The sequence below is a fragment of the Engraulis encrasicolus genome, chromosome 9, assembly GCF_034702125.1.
Source record: "Engraulis encrasicolus isolate BLACKSEA-1 chromosome 9, IST_EnEncr_1.0, whole genome shotgun sequence".
Taxonomy (NCBI): Eukaryota; Metazoa; Chordata; class Actinopteri; order Clupeiformes; family Engraulidae; genus Engraulis; species Engraulis encrasicolus.
Window position 1 is genome coordinate 6,302,104 of NC_085865.1, and position 22,500 is coordinate 6,324,603.

The window sequence follows — 22,500 nt, forward strand, 5'->3', positions numbered from 1 at the left end:
ATGACATACAAAATGATCATCAATCATCAATCTTAGGCCTGTCTGTGGTTCCATACAAGATTTGACCTTGTGGGAGTTTAATAACCAGAAAAAAAAGAGATGAAGCACCTTAAAACTGTATGGGAGGAGCTAGGAAATGATCTCAAGGCAGCTGGGACCTCAATCACCAAGAAAATTATTGGAAACACTTAATACCACAACGGATTAAAATCCTGCAGTGCATGTTAGGGTGCATCAGTTGCCCCCTATGAAAATATATTGCCTTGGCCCTTTAGTAAAAATGTTCTACACCCAGTAGAAACACACTGTGTAAAATATTTTGAAATTTGGATGAAGTCTACCGGGGCCACCAGCCCCATGAAAATACAAAATAATGGTGATAGTCAGAATCTTGGAATAGAAATGGACATTTTGCTGCATAAAGCTACCCAATAAAAAACATATTGTCTCAGCTCTGTGATAAAAATGTTCTATGCACAGTAAAATCACTCTGTGTAAAATATGTTGAAATTTAGATGAATTCTACCGGGTCCACCAGGCCCATGAAAATACAAAATAATGTTGATGGTGATGGGCAACCTGGATTCCAAAGCTGAAGTCCAGTGCCACATATTCCAAATGACATACCTAGTTTTACCTTTCCAGTTAGGGCAATTGTACAGGTATAACCAGGTAATTTGAAATCTGTGGCACTGGATTGTAGCTTTTGAATCTAGGTTTGCCATTGTCTTAAAACAGAGGTGGACAAACCGTGTGACACATTTGCCCCAGCCAATATAATGAACCAGCTGAGCCTAATAACCACTTTAGCCAGGTTGATGAGGTAATTAGTGAGATCACCTGTATTGGGAGCACAAACAGAAGGAATATCTAAGCAGGTTGTGTATTCAGTCGATCCACTTACACAGACTTCAGTCTCAGGACAGACTGATGGTCAAACTGCTATATTTAGGCAAATTTGCTCTTTTGCAACACAATATCAATTCCTTGCTGCCTTGGACCACTGCTAGTATCAAGCAAGAGATTGCAAAGCTGCATGACTGTTATATTTGTGTGTTTCACCTGCGGGCCTACAATGCATGGAGGAACATCTGTACCAAAGCTGTGAATGTTCCTTGGAATGCCTAGGCTACAAAGCAGTCAATACAACTGTATTGAAGAGTGCCATTACTTCTTTATCCCATCGCCTGTGGTAGTATTTCACTTTACTCCATCAGATGAGTACCACAACTTACCTGAGAGGCCCTTGGCAATGGACTCTGGACCTGGTGATACCCATGACATACCTAGAAGCCACTGAAGTACAGGTTTTGGGAAGCCACTCTTTCCAACATCACATACAGTTGTATTGTATGTACTCTATTGAACTACTGCAGGGATTTCTTTAAAAAACACAGGTCATTCCAAGGAGCATTCACAGCTTTAGTACAGATGCTCCACCAGGTATTAACAGCTACCTGTACAATCCTGTAGGCCCACAGGTGAAGCACACAAAAGTCATACAACTTCGCAATCTCTTGCTTGATACTGGCAGTGGGTCAGCTGGTTCATTATATTGGCTATATGTGGAATATGTGGCACTGGACTTTGGAATCCAGGTTGCCCATCACTATCACCATTGTTTTGTATTTTCATGGGCCTGGTGGACCCAGTAGAATTTATCTAAATTTCAACACATTTTCCACAGAGTGATTTTACTGTGCATAGATTTTTTTTTTATCACACAGCTGAGACAATATGCAGCAAAATGTCCATTTCTATTCAGGGCTGGACTGGGCGATAAATAGGGCCCGGGCATTTAAGGGGGCCCCCTCATTATTATTAGTGCCGGAGAACTGACTCACCGGTGGGCCCCGCACCCTCATGGGCCCCTATTTTCAGTAATGTAAAAAAAAAATGGGGGCCCACGAGGGTGCGGGGCTCACCGGGAAATGCCCGCCATACCAGATGGCCAGTCCAGCCCTGTTTCTATCCAAGATTTTGACTATCACCATTATTTTCTATTTTCATGGGGCTGGTGGCCCCGGTAGACTTCATCCAAATTTCAAAATATTTTACACAGAGTGATTTTACTGTGCATAGAACATTTTAATCACAGAGCTGAGACAATATGTTTTTTATTGGGTAGCTTTATGCAGCAAAATGTCCATTTCTATTCCAAGATTCTGACTATCACCATTATTTTGTATTTTCATGGGGCTGGTGGCCCCGGTAGACTTCATCCAAATTTCAAAATATTTTACACAGTGTGTTTCTACTGGGTGTAGAACATTTTTACTATAGGGCCAAGGCAATATATTTTCATAGGGGGCAACTGATGCACCCTAGTGCATGTATGGTACCCCTGCTTCAGAAGGAACCTGTTCAGGCTCTCCTGGAGTTTGCCAATGAACATCAACTGGATTAGGATATGATTGGGAGGTGCTGGAATCAGATAACACCAAAATCAAACTGTTTGGCATTAACACAACTCGGTCTGTTTGGAGGAAGAGAAATGCTGCCTATGATCCCAAGAACAACACCTTCTCCAACATCATACATGAAAGTGGTAACATTATGTTTTGAGGTTGTTTGTCTGGCCAAGACACAGGACAACTTCACATTGTCAAGGAATGGATGAAGGGAGACATGTAAACGTACAATGCTGCATGCCAACCTCTTTCCCACCACCACTAGACTGAAGGTGGGTCATGGATTGGCCTCCCAATATGATAATAGTCCATAACATACAGCCCAAGCAACGAAAGAGTAGCTCAAGCAGAAGCACATTAAGGTCATGAAGTGGCCTAGACAGTTTCCAAACATTAACCCTATAATAATCCTGTGAAGGGGACAAAAGATCCCATTTGCCAAGCTACAGTCATACAACTTAAATGATTTAGAGATGATCTGCAAAGAAAAGTGGACAAAAATCATTTCTAATATATCCACAAACATTGTCATTAACTGAAAGAAACATCTGACATCTGAATGAGAAAACAAGGGCTTTGCCACCAAGTGTTTTGTCTTCTTTGACTAGAGGGGTCAAATACTTATTTTCCTCAATGGAATACAAATCAATTAAAATATATTCTTCAAAGTTATTTTCTGGATTTTCTTTTTGATATTCTGTCTCTACATATTAGAATACATTTTATCATTAATATTATAGAATGATCATGTCTTTATTAGAGGGCAAACCAACAAAATCAGCAATGGATCAAATACTTATTCTCCTCACTGTAAGCTTATGCACACTCAAAATGTCTCTGAAACTTTTTCTGGACAGTGTAGCTGTGAAAAGGTGTCTTCCATATGTATTAGAGCAAAGAAATGATTCAACTGATGCTTCAGCCTTTGTATAGCCATATAATAAAGAAAATTCTAAAAACGCCATTGATTTCTACACTGATGACTTGTTTCCTCCCTCTTTGTTCATCAGGATTACTTCCATTTCATATTCTCATCGTGTGTCTAGGACCACTGTGCCATGATATCAACAAATATGGAGCAATAACAGAGGAAATGCTACCTGGGTGCCCTCACAATATGCTTTGTTGGCTATCGCAGGGGTGCCCTATTTATTTATATAATATATTATATTTTAATACTATAAATGTTTATATTATGAATATTTTAGATCTGCTGACCATGGCCTGCCCCAAGACACAAAATACAAATACCAGAGTTTAAAAATTACAACAACAATGGACATTATAATGTTGAGTATCTCATGGATCCTCTCGGGGTCATAAATGACCCCAGGGGTGTTTTGATTATAAATCCCATATAGATGGTCCAAATCTCACAAAAATCATTCACAACATGCACAACACGTAGGCCTATATTGACAAACTCCTAGAAGGACAAGTTTCTCTGATGAAAATTGCAGAAATGGTGTATGAAAATATGTGCCCGGGGTCATAAATGACCCCAGTCGGTCGCTTTAGGGTTAATGTCCACTTCACGTTTCCGTTCTCAGTCCGAAATGGTTGGAATACATGAAAACAAATCATGTCTTGCACACAGGAGCGCGGTGTAAGCCCGGTGCATGTCCGGCCCGACCGGAAATGTCTGCGATGCTCCTTGAAAATAGAACTCGAGTCTATTTTCCTGCGCGGACGTCCGCGTTCAATGAGCGGCTTCCATTGAAAATGAATGGCTGCTGACCGCGGATAGAACGTGGACGTTGACTGTGCCGTGTGAAAGGCAGCTCGCGAACCTCTCGGACTCGCACTGCTACCGGAGACGTTAAGTGAACGCGAATATCTTGGTGTGCCTGTACCGTGAGAAGCAACGAATTGTTGAGAGTTCGAGGTCAAGGCATGACAACAATCAACATTGCCCAGACAGTTAATTGCGATCATCGCATAATCAAGAAGTATGTAGCTGATACAGAGCACACACCTGTGGGTGCTGATAAGGCAAATCGGACTTGTTGAACCTGCTGCTGCCTCCAACGTGCCCAGAACAACATGCAGGGTCACTCGAGATTTGTAAAAGCATACACATTGGCCGCATGCTAATTTATAATTCAGTAGGCATGATGGTATCATATTGTTTACCAGTATTAACTTTATATAGAACACATAAAGAATTTCCAGTCAAAACTGATATGAGTTTGAAAGGAGATCTGGTCATTTAATTGTGTGCAGGAGCCAAAACTTAATGCAGCCTGTATGACATTTTCTAACAATTGTCCCATTTGGCCAACATTCTTTGACCATATCACTATTTAAAAGTCTGAGGCGACAAATGAGTCTGAGATTACTGGTCCGGAACGTTCATACATTGGCCAGATATTTTGAATGTAAGACTTGTGGAAATTACACTGCAGCACCACAGGCATTAAGGCCGAATTCACGCCAAGGCGGTGTGGAACAGAAACGTGACGACTGCGGTCTTTCTGCTTAGTTTCGGCCGGTGTATACTCATGAACGGCGTGACGTTTTCCATGTGCGTTACGCCCATTTATGGGGGAAAACAACCCATACAAGTCAATTGGTAATGTTGGGGTTCAATAAACGAAAGATACGGACCTGTAGACAAGCGTTGTTCACGCGCAACATGCCGAAAACGTGTTGTGTTGCCGGCTGTTCAAATAATATAGCCAAACAGCCGTGGCTGAAGCATGGAATCTGTTCATTTAGGTTAGCCGATGTAGTATGTAAGTCAATGAGACATTCGGTTTGTTTTCACCCATAAAGGGGCGTAACGCAAATTTAAGAGCAAAGTACCCGGATGGCCGTTCATGAGTATTCCAACGTCGGCGTGCGCGGCCAGTCCTGTTCAAAATACCCCCACAGCCAAAGCTAGCACGCTACTGTGCCATTCATTTGAATGGGACACGGCCGACCACTGACGCCCAAAATACGCTTGGGTTATATTTTCCAAACGTGGAGCGGCGTGGATCTGGCTCCCGCGCTGCTGCCGCCCCACTACCGCCGTTTGGTGTGGAAGGATAGATTTTTGTTTCCATGTACTTTCGCCACCGTCTTTAAAAATCGCTTCCGTCCCGCGACGCTTCACTGCCTTGGTGTGAAGTCGGCCTAATAGTTATCCCGTGTGCCTCTATTAGTTGATGGAAAAACACATAGGAGTTTTATAGAGGTATGTGTGTGTGTGTGTGTGAGGTAAGAGTGTGGGAGAAAGGGGGTGGGAAACACTGCTGGAGACAATAAAGTGATTTTCATGAGCAGCGAAGTAATTAGTGAAAGCTATATTAGTGACAGCAGGGGATTAATTACACTCTGAAAGCCACAATTTCCCCATTATCCAATTGAGACGTTATGTCAACCATTGTGACCATACCTGTAATGATATTTAAATGCTGATAATTAAATGAACATTTATTCTATTTTACCCTGGATCCTCTCTATAAAACTCTAATTTTTCATTCTGTCTTATCGCCCAGCTTAGATCTTTTCCTTATTGTGTTTTCATCACTTAATCATCACTTCAGCACCAGGTCTTGCTGAAATGAGCCAGGAGGATGGGTGGAGTGGATAAGGCACTAATTGCTGTTGTTTTAGGTCCTGGTTACATGTACTGTATGTGGATATTTTGTTTCTGTTTCCATGTTTACATGGAAAAAAAAGAAAAGAAAGGCCATGCAACATGTGGAAAGCTCTCTGGCAATATTTAAATGACATTGTTTTTCATTGAAACCATGCTGACAGGTTTTGTTAATAGCCGGATACAGTAGAGTCACACGGCTGTGTGCTCCACAGGCAGATGGCATAGTGCCCGGGCAGGCAACCAGACACCTGTTGCCCAAGCTTTGGTACAGGATGTACAGTCCGTTCCCATGGGCCTGAGGATTATGCACAGAGCCTGACTCACAAAATACTAATAAATTGTGCACAAAACCACAACACTCAAACAATGATAAAAATATGAAAGGCATATGTATTCTTCCTATGATTTCTTTTTTTGTAATATCTTTGAAGTGTCAAGCTGAGTGGTTTATTAGGACATTTATACAACTTGCATGTCTGGTCCAGGTGCTGAAACTGTGGACAGAGTGGGCATCTTCCACCACAGTTATATTGTCACCGATCATATCTAACCAAAATAATTGCTCAAATACCTATATGTTTCTTTACGTCTACACAACCTCCCTGCCCCTTCATCCAATAAAGCAACATGGAATGGGTGGTCTCAAATAATAATTTATTTACAATTAAGCAAATGAAGTCCCAAGTGCTGTGGAGTGGGCACCATTTTCTCCCAAACATGAAATATAAAAACTAATCTTGACAATAATGCCACAAACATAATGTGACGGATGTATCCTTCAATAAATAATTGCAAAAGCAAACGATTTTAAACATAATACAACAGAAAATCTAGGAACATCGGAGTCATCAACGCCAGCGACAGCCTCAACAATGTCCCCTTCCACCATGCAGATGTTGTGCAGCACAGCACAGGCAGTCACCACTGTGAGTGCAAAACACGTGATCCACCTCCAGAGCCCTGAACAGCAGGCATCTCCATCGAGTCTTCAGGCTGCCAAAGGCATGCTCGATAATACAACGCTACTTGGTATTCCTGGGGTTGAACCGTTTCTGTCTCCTACCCACGACGAGTTCCCGGTAAGGGATGATGATGGTTATAGGATGGACGGTGCAGGGGTAGTCACCATCACCCAGAAGAAAGTACGTCGGGGGAGGATGAAGAGACTGACGGTACTGTACAGCAGTTTCTCAGGACTCTGGAGTCGTGCACAGAGTCAGGATATCCGACAAAGATGTTCATGAACTTGCCGCTCGCATCGCACACAGCCTGGATGGTAACAGCTTCCTGTTTACAAAATCCTGGCCCTGTGGTCCGGGGGGCGGGGGGTCTTGATGGGGATGTGGCAGCCATTGATGGCTCCCACACATCTTGCGCGCAACAAATGCTTGGTTCGTCTCGTCCACCATGAGCCAGCCAGTAGATGGTGACCAGTGATGTTGATGCCCCCAGCCATGCCCCCCGCCGTCTGGTACCAGCTGCAAAACCATATCCAGGGCCTGGCGGGACAGGCGATATGACGGTCGCAGAGCATCTTTCCCACCGAAGTACGCAGCAAGCAACGGGATGGCAGCGTTGACTTGTGCGTACATGGCCGTGTTGGCATCACCCTATGAGTGAACAATATTGCATTAGTATTGTAAACAGCGGTAGCTGCAATGTTATAACAATGGCCCTGATGTTGGCGAGGCAATTTTAGTCGTTGACGTGTGTACAATTGTAAATGGTCAGCTTAATCAATTGCATGCATGCCACCAATCTGAGCAAGATATATTGCCTGAGACCGGCCTCCCATGCTGCGTGCGCGCCTGATCAGGGCGACGTCGTGGACCTGCTGGAATTGTCGCCACGCAGTTATGGCAATTGCGGGATCCATTGCTGGGAAACGCTTACCTGGGTCAAAGACGTCCAACATGACACTGTCCTTCAGTGCTAACAGATGCTTTTGATTACTGTAACTGTGAAAAACATGAAATTTCAAAACAATTTTTGAAAAATGAATGCATGAAAACCAATCCAAAAAAATAATTTGAAAAAAATGTCCTTTTTTGCATTTACAGTAAGCAAAAGTATCCATTGTCCTCAGGGACATGCTGGACGTCTTTGACCAAAGAAACTCAAGAGAAAGAACAATCTCTTGGCGGGGAATGCATTGGCCACGGTGTAGTACGGGGGCGTTGTCTGAGGACACGAGTGGATGGAAAATTAACTCCCTTGCGCATGGTCATTGGTCAGTGGGTGCGATGGATGCCATTTTCGTACTCCCTTGCACATGGTCAGTGGGGGCGACACCATGATGGATAATTTGTAGCCAAGTAACGGCAGCTGTTGGTCAGCAGTAATTGCTGGGGGTAATTAAGGACAGCTGACAGACATTCACGCTGTCCTATGACCTGTTCCACAGTGAATAACATTTCCGTACTCCCCTCGCCATCATTTCCTACTACGCTGTTATGACGTGAGTAAGCCCTCTTGTCTCAAGCCTCTTTGTCTTTGACCCACCTGTACCCAATGTACCATTTTATAGTGTACCTCCAACTATGTCATTATTAGGCCCAATCCGTATCAGCTGATATATAGGAACGTCACTGCCATTACACGTGCGCAACAATAAGTATTTTCCATGGCACATCAATCTGGATGACGCAAGCCCGCTGCACACTTATTTCTAAAGGCTACGGAGTGCAATCGGCATGGGTTCTGTCAGATGTTATCTTTCCATGAATATTTTCTAATTACTGAACTAATATATACTATTATGAACAAAGTGCAATAAATATTTCAGCTAAACATGCTTATTTCTGGAAATTCAAAATGACGGACGATGGAGAAGATCCATAAGCAATTTTCCCAGGCATAACAAATACTTTTGATGGTGGTAGTAAGTATTCATGAAAAAGGTAATATTAGTTAATGGGCAACATGAATTCTGGAAATAAACTACTACTACAAATAAATAGACTACTAAAAATATTGCACAGTGTACCTTTAACATTGTAAGGTAGTGCTATGTCCTCTACTGTAGATGTGTTAATCCTTCACAACTGCTTCAGGATCACATGTACTACAGGATCTCAGCTAAGCCTGTTTGTTTAATGCCTGCACACTGTACAGACACACACACACAAACACACACACACACACACACACACACACACACACACACACACACACACACACACACACACACACACACACACACCTTCCCCACCCCATGTATCCGCAAACAACACCACAGATTGCTGTTGTAGACCTTAACATGTTTACCACCAATTGGCTTTAGTGGGTAATATCGGTGATAATGGCTAACGAGCTAATTTAAATAGACAAGGAGCTCATTTGGCAGTGGCTCAGTGGTAAGCTGGAGCACACACAGGTACCCAGGGCTAATCAGTGGATACCATGCTGTGTTATTGATGCTGGAGGCTAACGGGGACTCATGTTGTGTTATTGATGCTAAAAGCTAACAGAACAGCCTTCTTTTACCTCACAACAGCTATCCCATTTGCCAGCAATGCATTATTTTTCACATGACATACCAGACACTGGTTGGTCTTTTTTGTGTGTGTGTGTGTGTCAAAGTGTCACTTCACCATGCTATCATGAAATTATGTGGTTGTTCATCTACTAATTATATATAATGTGACGCCATATGCTACTATATTACATCAAAGCCTGTAAAACTAGCCACTGATGTTTAATGCTTTGAAATGAATCAGTTTCAGTAGCTGAACTGACTGGATTTTCATTCCTGAATGGAAGTAATGGAGGTTCAGCAGGGGGTGTGTATTCAACAGTAGATCTGCTTAGAGAGCAGAAATTATTCTACAAAGTAGTAGGTCATCCCAGATGATATTAGACTTTCATTTTCCCAGGACAGCCAGAGGGGTGGCTGAGGAATATGGTATTATTTGAAATACATGGTGGGTATTGGCTGAGGAAAATGGTATAATTAGAAATACATGGTGGCTATTGGCTGAGCTGTGGAATATCATGTGGAATTCCTGCATCTGAAAATATGGAATGTTGAATACATGGTATCATGCTGTTTCAGTAGCCATGGGTGTGTAATGAAGTTAGGGATAGGTATTCATCGATTAAGAGACATAGTATTAAAGGATACCGTCAGCCAATTTCAACATGCAGTTGTAATGTTCACACTTCCCTGGACTTGTCAGTACCAGAGGTTTTTTTTCTTCAGCCTTTTCCGAGATCCTGGTCATCGTAATGGGGGCAAGTGTTTGTTTACATTTCAGAAAACATTTTTATTTATTCCCAAAAACATCCAAAAGGTTATGCAACATCAGTAGACAACTAGAAACAGCAATACCTTTTGTGGAAATATTTGGAGTAGGCCTATGTTAATTTTTAAAAGCTGCCCCCATTAGAATAGCTCAAATCTCAGACAGGGCTAAGCCCCCCAAGAAAATGCAGCATCACCAGGTACTGACAAGTCAAGGGTAGCGTAAGCAATACAACGACATATTGAAACTGGCAGGAGTGCTCCTTTAACTTGTCATACAGAGACACAAAGAGGCAACACAATGAAGAAACAAGCACAACCTGGGCATGAGGGAAAGTGAAGGAAAGGCCCACCTGGGAAACTCCTGTTGTTATTGTGACACAGCACTCCGCAGGACACAGTGCTCATTGCACACAACAAAATTGCATTTATGCCTCACTCACAGTGGTGCCTCAAGGGAGCAGTGCGGCGGTACCGTACCATCTTCAGGTTACCTCAGTCATGGAGGAGGATGGAGGTTAGCACTAAATGCAGAATATGAGCAATATGGATTTACGGTGGAATAGATATGACGTGAATTGAGTAAGACATTAGCTAGGTCAGTGGTTCTTAACCTGGGGTGCGGGCACCCCCTGGGGGTGCACCAGAGATTTCAGGGGGTGCACGGAATTTAGTTTGTGTTGAGGTTGTGACCAAAACTTTAACATTATAATTAGTCCATATCAAAACCAAACTAATGCATGTTTTGGTCCCCATGTAAAGGCATTATGATATTGTTTAGTGTCTTAAGCAAGAATCATTGCAATTAATCACTTAAAATAATTTTTAGTACTTATACAAGTGTAAAAGTTTGGGGTGGGGGTGCGCGGCTTGTCTTTGGCACAGGTAAAGGGGTGCATTGAGAAAAAAAAGGTTAAGAACCACTGAGCTAGGTCATATCACTTTCTTTGTGAGTGCTTCACTTCCTACAGTAATAGCTGGTTTAACGGCTCTGTCCGACTAGTGATTCAGCAACCACCTAGTCAGGTCAATAGCAATGCAAGTACCTTCTGAGCTCCCAAAAAATCGGGAACGCCTCTCACTTTGTCGGGAAGCAAAGAACCATTAGCAAACCAAGGGAGGCGGGTCAACCATGCCATTTGGAAAATAAAGGCTAAATTGTTATGCTCTTGGTCAGACCATTTTAATGGTTGGTCCTAGATTTTATTTATTTTTTTCCTGCACACTGAATGATGGATAGTATACCATTGTGCACAAGCAAAACGGTGGATTGACTTTGAAATGTCCAGGGGTTTTTTTGTCAGACAGAGGTGGCAACCCAAGTTGTATCTATGGTATTGGCAATAATTCTGGATAAGTCCAGATTGACCACACTGGTTCTGGCCATTAGGACTAAGCAGATAAGAGTATTGGCAGTCGGGACACTTGGACAAGGGATCAGGGCTGGTCCACCACAGCTTACATGGCAGCCCTCCAAGATGGCCTCTTCACATGACACCCTCATCTTCAACTAGGGCTGCACGATTATGGAAAAAATCATGATCACGATTATTTTGGTCAAAATCATAATCACGATTATTAATCACGATTATTGATTTTTGCAGATTTTTTTGAAAATTATAACAAGATGAAATATAACCAAGAATGAATTACATACGGGATGAGCAAAATAAAATGAATTGTAATAATTATGTAAAGGCAATAGCATGAAACTTAAGTGGACAGATTTCAGGCCAGAAACACCAGCCTGTCAGTATGTTCTGGGTTCAAGGACGCTCTCAAAAGTAGGTCACTATTGCCACGATTACATCACGATTAAAATCATGAGTTCGATATCACTATGTTATCACGATTTTGATTATTTTTCGATTAATTGTGCAGCCCTCATCTTCAACTATAATCGTTCGGACTCCTTCACCAGGATTTCCTGCCAGCAGCTGCTTAACACCAATATCCGGACTGGCAGCAGTGTGGTCTGGTCAGACGCTTGAGGTTGAAAAGGGGGGAAACTGGCCATCTGCCCTGTTATGTGTGTGGCAATACTTCTGTCGCGCTTTGATTGCCAGCCAATGGACCCCCCACCATGGGCACAGAGAGAGCCCAGCTAGCAGCCCTCGCGCCTGGCCTCCAGTCTCAAGTGGAGTGGGAGCACTGGAGCTGACGTTCACTTGTGTGTGCTGTTGGCAGTCACGCCATGGGGGTGATTAATGAACTGAACTAGAGTCACATGTGGTGTTTCCACTAAGAGGGGAAGGGCTCCACTCCACAGTGTGGGTGCGTTCCAATATGCGACCTTGCGTACTCCACTTGTGCTTGTGGCCTCGCCCCGCCTCCTGGCCCCTCCTCCGTGGAGAAAACAATAGCTTGTCAGCCAAGCCACAACAATTTTTGGGGGACTGTTTTTCATTCACCACCCCAATTGCAAATGAGAAAAAGACTTTACAATTGAGCTTTTGCAAGATATTGAAATATAATGCTGTTGTCAGTGATGTCATCATGACATATTACTTCCTGGTACGAGGCTACAAGCGCAAGTGGAGGAAGCAAGGTCGCATATTGGAACGCACCCTGTGTGTGTGTGTGTGGTGAAAGGAAAGCAAGCTGGCCTGCTAACTGCTAAGTTCAGCTTTCTGTCTTTGAAACAGCAGGTTTCATATTCCCCAAAGCTAGAACATACTGTACATGACGTATAATGTACATGACGTATATGTAAATGTCCGATCTGTTTAAATAATTTCTTTTTACCACCACACTCATGGAGCTCACAAAATAATATATTAATATTACAGTTACAAAATAACAGTGAATAACACCATATATTCACCCTTGAAACTGTTTTCATCATGAGCATCCTATAAGTCATCTGTTTCTTGTGTTTTGTCTAAATAAGTCACAATAATTACCTTGGAAATCACAACACTCATACTCTCAAAACTCAGACATCTCCCATACCAGAGGACCTCCTGAATAAGCAAGCAGTCAAGACAAAACGTTATAATCTCACCAGAGTATTTGCACAGCAAATCTGCTTGGCAAGCACAGGCCACACATCGAGATCACAGCCACCTGAAGCAGTCTACTCGAGAGGAGGAAGTACATTAAGCCCTTTTCTTCAGCCTCAGTATTTCCTGTGACCCCTGCTTGACCTCTCATGGCCCTGTGATCTGATTGGCTGACTGGTGCTGTCACATCATAATGGGATCACCCCACACCTCTGGCTTCTACCCACCCAAGAACCAGCTCTGCTCTTATCACCGTTGCAGAGCGTCAACCCTCTTTATACGTATGTGCCCTGTGGGTCGTCCAGGGTTATGTATGTTGCAGCTTATCTTGAGGATGTGTGAATCTTGAGGATTGTGTGGCCTCAAGCTTGTGCAGGTGTACACAAAGTTTTAGCTAGGCATTCAACACACATAATACTGGTCGTCATCACAAACTGCCACATTCCTTGGCTACGTCTAAGGACAGCCTTGCAGAGAATAGTATCATAAAAACAGTATTCATAATTTAATGATTTGTGGGGTTCTTTCAGAGAGTTTTGAGAGAACATAATAAGAAAAGACATCCCAATAGGGAACATGTAGAACCTGGTAATCACATGTCCACTACTTTAGATGACAAACACAAACACAAACACACACACACACACACACACACCAGAGCATGGCAACCCGACCGAAGCCCGACGGGCCTGGTCGGAACCCGACGGGCCGGGCCGGGCTCGGACAAAAAAAATAGAATATCTGTCGGACTCGGGTCGGACTCGGGCTTGAAGCAAACAGACATTGTGAAAATTTTAAGCAACCAGAGGAAACGTTTCAGTTCATGCAAACGGCAGTTTTGTGATTAAAAAATAAATAATTGAATATGCATAAATGAAAATGTTGGTAGGCTACTCGTGCGTGATTATTATTGGCTGTATGCACGCGCCAGTTACCAGCGGCGACATGGACGCTCACTCCCAGTCAGCCGAGTAGGGATGCCTAGTCAACTTGTTTTCTTAATAAGCGCCAAATCAACAGTTGTCAGCGGACGCGTGGTCTTTTGTTGTAGGCCTAGTGTAGCCTAGGCCATGTTTTAGCATGCCGAGGCTGTCTTGAATGTTGAACATAAAATGACGAAGTTTGTCACTGCATTGTTCGCCAAGGATTACATTTCCAGCATGTGCTAGCAAGGAGCATAATATGGATAACTAAGAAGATGCACAAGCTACGTGGAGTAAGGTAGGAGAGGTTTCCTGTTGCTACTTTGTCCGCTGTGACATATCATGTCCTTCACGTAGGTTCTTCTTAATTGTTGTCACTTTTACTGTACAGTTGTAACTATGCGCGTGCAACCTTTCCTGATTTTATATTGACCGCATGGACATCAGGGGAAATGACATTCTCTTGGGGGCCGAACAGGTTCTTCTGGGTTAAATTATAGCCCATCCTTCTTAACGACAAGGAGCAGCAGCTTCACAGGGCTCGCGGGGATTTATTTGCATTAACAGTAACGTAACAAATGCTTCGATAGCGTGCTGACTGCATCCAAAACGTATTCCCTAGTTTTCGCCTTTCCTCACGCCCCTCCCATGCATTTGGTCACCGCACTCAACATCTCTGGTTAGTCTAACCAGGCTATTTATCACGGCTATTTATCTTGGCTATTTATCACGTGCTATTTTGAGTATGGAGGAGCCCACATAGAAAATCTTGCTTGCGCACAGGTTCTGTTGTTATTACAGTGGTCTCGGGCTTCGGACGGGTTCGGACACAAACATTTTAAATAGTCTAGGGCTCGGGTCGGGGTCGATCACTTTTCTGTCGGCTGAGGGCCGGGCTCGGACAGAAGAATACGGCCCGAGCCACACTCTAACACAAACACACACACACACACACACACACACACACACACACACACACACACACACACACACACACACACACACACACACACACACACACTCACACTCAGGCACTGCTCTCCACCAGGAACACTAATGTTAAATGACATATATGAAATGGTTCCCTCCATGACCTTTAGAAGATGGCATTCCGCATACTCTGCAGTCTTCATAACAACAGCACAAATGACATTGCCTTTGGCCTACTTAAAATAAAAACGTTTTTTTAATTGAGAGAGAAAGAGAGAAAATACTCCCTTTTCATTCACCATGTGGTCTCAGAAATTGCAGTACTTGAATAGTATAATAAAAGCCTTGGTAACACTTTATTTTAGGGATACATCTATTAGCACTAATACATACAATGTGCCTGTATACGTAATCTATAAGGCATGTACAAAGCAAAATCAAACATTTGTTAGGCATGTATTCCCAAATGTCTTGTTTATGCACAATAAGGGATTTATTACCAATTTAACCTTAGTAAGGACCTAGTAGGCCTTAGCGTTTGCTTGGTACATGCCTTACAAGTTACTTATGCAGGCATTACCATTGTATATTAGTGCTAATATGTATCCCTTTATCTCAGAAAGCTACTGTACATTCTCCCTCCACAGAAAGAAGAAAGCCTTGATAAAAAAGAAACAGACACAGACTCGTATAACAGCAAGACAGTAGATTAAACAAGGAAGAAGATTAAGAGGGAGAGTAAAAAATGAAGGGAGTGCTGCATGTAATTTTCTCATACTTATATTTGGCTGTTAGATTTACGTCTCATAGTGTGTAGTTAAAAAAACAAAACAAATGCAGTGTTAATTCAAGACTTACAGAGCACTCTAGGACCGAGTACAATCTAGAAGATTTCGAATAAATTGTTAACCTGTTGAATTATGACAGCAAAATGTACAGTGTACTGTGAGAGACGAGAGGAGTGTGCTGATGCAGGCTGTTTCCTGTTCCCCGAAGGGCCATATCGGAGAGAGTAGAGAGAGAGAGGTTCCATTGGCCCATTGTTTCCGGGTTCTATTATTGCAAGGGGGAGAGGGGGGAAATCCCCCTTTAGGCAGACCTAAGGACTGTTCTATTAAATGCTAGGAGTACTATGACACGCCCCTTTAAGCCGGGCATACACTGTGCGATATTTTCACTCGTGGGTCTTAAGCTTCTGCTCACACTGCACGATGGAATTTCACTGTTTAAAAGTTCACGACTCACGACTCACGTCCTCACACTACACGAGCCGACAGTCGGATGCGAGCGAAATGCTTCCACCGTACGACGCGACAGGCATGTTTCTCCGGTCAGCAGAGGAGGGAACATGCGCACCTGAGGTGGAGATGAGGCCGCGATTAACAGCGAATCGCACGGCCCTATTAATTTGTGCATGTGAAGTGTCAAATCAGGTCGTAGCACTGCTTTAACTGTGTGATTTACGCACGAGCCACGACCAGAATTTCAAACCGTTTTGATTTTCTTGCGACCCTGCGATTGCATGATCGTGAAGGCAAAATCGCTTTTCGTTACCCCATGTACACTGCACGATGCAAGACTCACGATTGACCTGCGATTGAGCAAGAAATCGGCCCGACTCTCAAAAAGTTGTGCGAGTGCCAAATCGGGGCAAAATCGGGGCAAAAGTCGCACGGTGTGCTTGCTGTACGATACGCGTGCGCGGGCACGATTCGTGCATGAGAGCGTTAACTTGTGTAGTTCATGTCAATTTTACACGTGTTAGATACTGCAACCAAACGCACGCGTTAGGTGCTATATCTTCAAAGTCGCTGGCGGCGATTGTAAGAAAGACTGCACAGTTCCATGCGTGCTTTTGGAGAAAACGACGATGGCGGCAACGTTTCATGACCGTCTCGAGCTTGTCTGAAATTACAAACATTCGATTATATTAGTGATCATACTTCCCCGTTGCACTTTGACAAAGGAGCGTGCAAATGTAGAAGTAGTGGTAGTATTGTCTAGTCTGGTCCTGACCATCCCATAATACTACCATTTCATTTCGTATTTATGGTCTGGCATTTGTTTGCTCTGAAGCGATTGTAGGAAGCAGGAAGTTTGCACTCAGTAATGTTTTGAAATTATTGGACACCTCTCACCTAATCGCTGGCAGTTACTCAACAACAACATAGCGCAGACCAATGGCTCTGGCGCAGATGTGTACGTCATTGTCACAAGCGTCCTCCCATTTCGTCCCCACGTGGGGGGCGTATTCGATTATTGGCTGTTTTCTGGGGGAGCGTTGCGATGAAAATTCTACTGCTCCAGGCACTCCACAGAGAAGCACGGCCAGACTACAGTAGTGGAGCCAATCCTTTGGCGGAAGTACGTAGGATGGCTTGCGAGGCTAAGTATCGTCTCCTTCATGGAGATAGTATAAGAACTGGAGAGAGAGAATAAGTCCCGCCTCCAGTCATTTCAATGGGAAATGCTAAGCTAGTGAATTCAGCCAAAATTGAACACATTTTTCAGCTTCAAAGATGGAGTCGTTTCCGCCGACAGTTTACTCAGCCAATTACGTGCCACGTTATTGTCTGACTTACGGTTAATCAGAAAGCTATATCGAAGACGAGCATTGGATGCATGGAGGTGCCCAACCACAGACCTGTAAAGGTTGCGCACCCACCAATCATCATGACCGAAGTGGAGCGAAGTGGATGTCGGAAATGCGGAAATCCTGCCCCCCTGGTCTCCTTGCCCGGAGAGTCCTTCATTTTGTTTTGTTTACCGTCTGTGTTCCCAATTTCCAATGGGAAATCAATGCTGTTCTCTCTGCCTCCTGGATGACACGCCAGTATTTTGTGTGTTGGTCTACTGCTTTTAAAGCAAGCATGTGCAGATGGTTGCTCGCGGTGACGTGCATAATTTGCGGCTCACAGCAAGCGTGCAGAGGGCCTAATTTCTATTCAGTCATGCTGAACCCGCTGCTGAATGGAGGAAACTAATCCCTGCATCTGCATATTTATTCCCTGTGCTGCGTGTAAATAAACTGACTACATGAAGTAACTTACTGTACATTCCTACATTCCTTTCAATTGAGCATCAATAACATACAGTATATCACGAAAGTGAATACACCCCTCACAGTTTTGCAGATTTTTGAGTATATCTTTTCATAGGAAAGCATTACAGAAATTTCACTTTGACACAATGATTAGTGACCTTTTAACAACATATTTAACCGCTTAAATGTCTTGTTCACTCAGAAAAAAACAAAATACAGCCATTAATGTTTGAACATGTACTCACAAAAGTGAGTACACCCCAGATTAAAATCCGGTAGAGAAGGGGCTATGTTGGCTCGAATCGTCTCGAAATGAAACGAAATGAAAAGGGATGACAAGGGAGGTCATCAGTGTGCGTTTCAACCTTTCTTTGCATTGAACTTTTAAATTTTGAGTCTGCATCTGGCTTAAATAGATTCGTGTGAGATTTGAATGCAATCCTATGGAGAATATCATGATCTGCTTCAGTAGTCACAGTGCATGTTGACATGCATGTTTCTTTTAGGTGTATTTCAGATTGCCAATGTTGACAGCATTCATGCATCCCCAAACCATGTCAGTCCCACTACCATGCTTGGCTTATGAGAGGATACACCTTTTTTGTATAACTCACTTGTTTACCACCACACATGCTTGACACCATCTAAAGCAAATTTGTTTATCTTGGTCTCTTCAGATCACACGACATGGTTCCAGTGATCCATATCCTTGGTCTGCTCATCTCTCTTGAGACCAAGATAAACAAATTTGCTTTAGATGGTGTCAAGCATGTGTGGTGGTGAACAAGTGAGTTTTACAAAAAAGGTGTATCCTCTCATAAGCCAAGCATGGTAGTGGGACTGACATGGTTTGGGGATGCATGAATGCTGTCAACATTGGCAATCTGAAATACACCTAAAAGAAACATACATGTCAACATGCACTGTGACTACTGAAGCAGATCATGATATTCTCCATAGGATTGCATTCAAATCTCACACGAATCTATTTAAGCCAGATGCAGACTCAAAATTTAAAAGTTCAATGCAAAGAAAGGTTGAAACGCACACTGATGACCTCCCTTGTCATCCCTTTTCATTTCGTTTCATTTCGAGACGATTCGAGCCAACATAGCCCCTTCTATACCGGATTTTAATCTGGGGTGTACTCACTTTTGTGAGTACATGTTCAAACATTAATGGCTGTATTTTGTTTTTTTCTGAGTGAACAAGACATTTAAGCGGTTAAATATGTTGTTAAAAGGTCACTAATCATTGTGTCAAAGTGAAATTTCTGTAATGCTTTCCTATGAAAAGATATACTCAAAAATCTGCAAAACTGTGAGGGGTGTATTCACTTTCGTGATATACTGTAGGCCTATCTCTACTTCTACTACTGCAGGCGTCCCGGTAGCCCTCCAGGAGTAAATAGGGATGCCTACAAGAGTTTAGTCAGTCAATTTTTTTTAATCTTCATTTACGAGATTATTTCTTTATGACATGCAAAGAATATTTCTTTGTAACCAACAAGGAATTTATCACTCAATCATAGTGTGATTTGAGAACGATGTCAAGACATCAGAAGGGGATTTTGAATGAACAAGTAGCCCTCGGGTAGCCCTCAGTATAGCCCTTTAGTTATGTATTACTACTACTACTACTACTACCACCACTGCCTACAGTAGTAGTACTACTACTGCTACTTACCACTGCTACTACTACTACTACTACTACTACTACTACTACCACCACTGCCTACAGTAGTAGTACTACTACTGCTACTTACTACTACTACTACTACTACTACTACTACTACTACTACTACTACTACTACTACTACTACTACTAATACTACTACTACCACCACTGCTACTACTGCTACTACCACTACTACTACTGCTTTCTACTTACTACTACTGCTTTCTACTTACTACTACCACTACTACTTTCTACTTACCACTACTTACTACTACTACTACTACTACTAATACTACTACTACTACTACTGCTACTTACTACTGCTACTACTACTACTACTGCTTTCTACTTACTACTACTGCTTTCTACTTACTACTACTGCTTTCTACTTACTACTACTGCTTTCTACTTACTACTACCACTACTACTTTCTACTTACCACTACTTACTACTACTACTACTACTACTACTACTACTACTACTGCTACTTACTACTGCTACTACTACTACTACTGCTTTCTACTTACTACTACTGCTACTACTACTACTACTACTACTACTACTACTACTACTACTACTACCAGGGCCGGATTAACACTTTCTGATGCCCGGGGCTAATTACCCGGATGGGGCCCTTCATATCATGTTCTGACGCATGACGTCACACAAACCCACTGACACATCAGCGTACAGCAGGGGTGCCCAACCAGTCGATCGTGAGCTACCAGTCGATCTCGAGGGGAGTGGCAGTCGATCGCGAGACATGTAATGTGACAGGGAAAATACTGTCTTTCAAAAGTAGGCTATGTAGCAAGCTGCTGGTACTGTATTGGTTAGATAATTAGTCCCACTGTAACACTGAATGAGGGGAAAGCATTAGGAAGTGACCGTAAGGGTATTGCAGTTGATTAATGTGTGCACACATGTAACATCGGGTGAGTAACAGAACATGTGCGCAACGATGCGTTATGACGCGGCGATATGCGAGGATCTTCGTCCAAATCGCTAGTCGCATGCAACATCGCTAACTGCGTTTACATCGCGTGCCGCGTGTAAGGGAAATGTTAGTTGTTGACATGTGAGGAATTCACTTCAATTTGTGCTGTTTCAAGCTCCAGTTGTGGACAAAACGATTGGCCAAACTCACAGTAGAAAGCCTTTGCTGTGCTACTGTCCCAGAGAGCTGGAAAAAAAAACCTTCATAGAAGAAGTCACTCTTGACAGGGGTGTTAACCAATCCAATGACCTTTCTCTCTCTCTCTCTCTCTCTCTCTCTCTCTCTCTCTCTCTCTCTCTCTCTCTCTCTCTCTCTCTCTCTCTCTCTCTCTCTCATAGTAAAGTGAACTTAACTAGCCTACTATTTACCCATAACAAATGGTGGATTTCTGAGCCCTTTTTAATTTGGACCACTGATGGCATGATAATGCTTTATCATATTTTAGAAATAGGGCCTATGTGCCTACATATGCCTTTTATACCAAATGTTTATCATTTTGAAATTGTTTCAGTTGTTTATGACTTGTGTAGGACTGAAATGATCTCTGCATACTATCAGTGCTGCTTTGTAAACATAGGCTATTCAACACACTGTAAAAACACTCTGAAAAGATACAGCCATAGTAGCCTATACTAAAAGCATTTTGCTCATGATAATGGTGATTAATAAATGGTGACCTTAAATTTTCATACTGACATCCTTCAATTTGACTTGGTAGATCACGGCAGACCATCAACATCAAAAGTAGATCTCGGTTAAAAAAAGGTTGGGCACCCCTGGTGTACACAGTAGGCCTACCAATCTATGACAGATACCGTTTAAAGTTAACTGGTGATATTATTTCTAGGGGTGGGCAAACATTAAAATCTTTAATCGCATTAACTCAATTACTTTCTGTGATTTTTGCGAAACCCAAAAATAATAATAAATCATAAATAAAATAATTAATAAATAAAATAAAATTATTTTTTAAATTAATAAAATAAAATAATTAATAATAATTTGCATATGTACTGTGTAGATAACCTATGTAGGTCTAATATAATATTCCACAATGGAAATGTAGGCTATTTGCCAACCTATCAGTCTAAATGTAGTAGGCTATATGCCTATCCAATGTAGGCCTACTAATGAAACAAATTATTGCATACAATATTACACTAGGGCTATTTAAGATTGTAGGCTACTGAAACTGATATATTAGAAATTATAAACTCAAATTAGGATGGTCTACATGGGCCTACAAGAAAAAAAAAAAACTTGTCACTTAAAAAAACTATATGTTAAAACGGCTTGCCATAGGCGTGCGTCTGTGAGATATGTCCCGCCTTCTCTCACTGTCAAAGACTCCCACCTTCTCTCTTATCTGTCGCTATTTTTAAGGTGTTTCAGCGACTAGAAACTAATTGACTGTCTGTTGGCATTGACAGCAATTACATCTTTCAAAACAATAACGTTGACATGACTAACACTATCTTAAATGCTGACGAAGTTGCCGATGTCGCGAAATCATAGCCTACCATGTTGATGAAGCCTACTATGTACGCGCAGCTTCATAGATACCAAAACGTTGCATGAGGAATGTAATATCTCGCGGTTCGCTTTTTGATCAGGGCTTTAGTAAGTCCGTGTGGCGTTACTGACAGCTGATAGACAGCCAGCACAACAGTACCCTTTTCATGCTGACC